Source organism: Cariama cristata, unplaced genomic scaffold, assembly GCF_000690535.1.
Source record: "Cariama cristata isolate BGI_N322 unplaced genomic scaffold, ASM69053v1 scaffold16348, whole genome shotgun sequence".
NCBI lineage: Eukaryota > Metazoa > Chordata > Aves > Cariamiformes > Cariamidae > Cariama > Cariama cristata.
The window spans coordinates 3,291-5,718 of record NW_009631825.1 but is presented as its reverse complement, the minus strand read 5'-3'; the positions used below and the strand labels follow the sequence as shown (position 1 = coordinate 5,718).

Genomic DNA, 2,428 nt, shown 5'->3' with positions numbered 1-2,428 from the left:
TTGATGAAAGCCAAGTCTTCATAATACATAGAAATGGCCCTGTAAGAGAAAACAAATTATTTTAATAATTTAATAGTGTTTCCTAATTTACTGATTTTAAAATTTGCATTGGTCAGGCAACTATACCTGCTCTATTACAGTGCCAATATGTCTTGATGTACTTAAAGCAAAAACCACAAGACTACTTCAATATTTCAACTTCCAAAGTTCTTAGAATCTAAAATTCTTATTCAAAACCAACACCTCCAGATAGTAGCCACAGCATAATATCAGTGTCAGACACTTGTAGAGTCATGCTGCAAATCACTTTACAACTGGTTAACTTTGCAGTTGCAGGCATCAAAGACAGAGTTAACAATAACAAGACACAGCCCACCACAACAGCTTGGAGGAACAGGGTATTTAGTCTGTAAACAATTCAATAAAAATAAAGTTACTACTAAGAATCTTTCTGAAAGAATCTTTCTTCATAGTGAGAAGCAGGTAAGAACGGTCGCTAGCTAAAAGCTCTACTCCAATACTGCCCAGATTGCACTCTGAAGACTGTGAACTTCTGTTCTGTAACGTACAGCTTGGTTCACATGTCAACTTAAAAAAGATTTGACAAGATGCAAGGCTTTGAGCAAACCATTTTTCTGACTTCAGATTAAAAAGAAAAAGAAACGAAAAAAGAAAAGATACAAACAAACTCTTACTTGTAGACTTGATTGTGATACATCTTTCTTGCTCATCATTCTGTGTATCCGTGAATCATGTTTCTCTGGCTCTGGCTGAAGCAATGATGCCCGCTTTGCACACCAAGGAGTCTGTCAAGGTTGATTTGCCATGATCGACATGAGCAATCACAGACATATTCCTAATATTGGACTTCTTGTCCATGATTGCTTGGATCTGGTCTACTGTGAAATTCACCTGGATGAGGGAGAAAAAAAAATTAAAAGGAAACAATAGCTGGTTTTCTAAGTATACAAGTGTTTACATGAAATCTTAAATTTTTGCTATTTGTTATTAAATTCACAATCTAAAGAAGAAATTAAGTTGTTCAAACTTTCAAGCTTAGTATTACAAATACACATTCACACTTTTGGCATGTTTGTGTAAGTACAAAGAGTGGAGATATAACTTAAAACACAGCTCAGATTTCGTATCCCAAAACATCAACTACCACAAAAAAGAAGAATCCACCTGGGGAGACAGAACAGCTCCTCCCTGCCAAATGTTACAGGAAGGTTAGCACACACAACTGCAAGCTGCAGCTCTCATCAGAGCTTCCTCACACCTCCTTTTCTTCTCCTCTCCTCCCACCACTGCCCCTCACTTTGCTAAGTTTCCCTCCTACACCTGCTCTCTGTCTCCTAGGGCTTTTCAGGTGAGCCATTCTTCCCAGTTTTGAGAAGAGAAGAGCCTGGGTCTTCTCCTTTTGTAGCCAAAATACCAGCTCTAGAAACTGGTGGTCCAGCTCAGTCAAAAACCTCTTTAAAGATTTTAATTAGCCAAGCACAAAATTTTTAGAGCAGATGTCTCACAAATGACATCCCAGAAAGAAATTTTCCTTATTTCCATAATTCTTCTATCTCTTACTAAGAACAGTTCTCCTCCTTCAATTTGCAAACAAACAAACAAAAATAAAATCTTCACCCTCAGAAGCCCTGGTAATTATCTATTAAAGACATGACAACTTTGCAAAGGAAGATGAGATCTTACTAATCTCGGCTTGTCTCATTCTGCAGTGAGAGTCACCTGTAGGTCACAGGTTAGTCCTGCAAATCCCCTTAATGCATGAAGTGCTTCACAGGGACATGGAAACAGACTTGGGAGAGAAAAAACTGATGGGGATTAAACAAACCACCGCAGTAGTTTATACTAGTCGCTCAAGTGAAGAAAAACATACCATAAGAAACACTTAAATAAGTTTCTCATCTGTGTTTGAGTTGCAAATGACACAGAAGTAATGAAGCATGGGTTTCTTTTGCTACAGCAACAAAGGTTTCTAACACAGTCTGGAACCTGTCTTCTTGCAAGGATAAGATATTAATTAAAAAAAACCCAACCCAGCCCAGCTCAAAATTCTATTATATGTAGGAGACAAAACAGTTGTGTTTGTTTTTTTACATGAACAGATACCCTTCTGACAGATATCTTACTACTGCATATTCTCATACTATGGTTCTTCAGTTCATTTTTTTCATTATATATTTTCTCAAGAAAATAGTTCTTATTAAAAAAAGGAATACTTCTAATTAAAATAGCCAAGTTCTTTTTAGAGATGAGAAATACCAAACTAAGCAGCGGCCTGGCCTCTTCCCCCCAAAATGTATTATTTCCCCACTCTCCCCTATAGTTTTTTTTCCTATCTCAAAGTCTGCAATGCAGAAAACAACCAACTCACTCTCTGTTTTTTTTTCTTGTAAAGAAAACGTAGTACAAA

The 2,428-nt window shown here is 36.9% G+C and overlaps 1 pseudogene; it reads right to left on the bottom strand.

Moving 5' to 3' along the window:
* Positions 1-912, bottom strand: part of LOC104166263 — a 14,368-nt pseudogene extending 13,456 nt beyond the window's left edge.
* Positions 913-2,428: the final 1,516 nt, after the last annotated feature.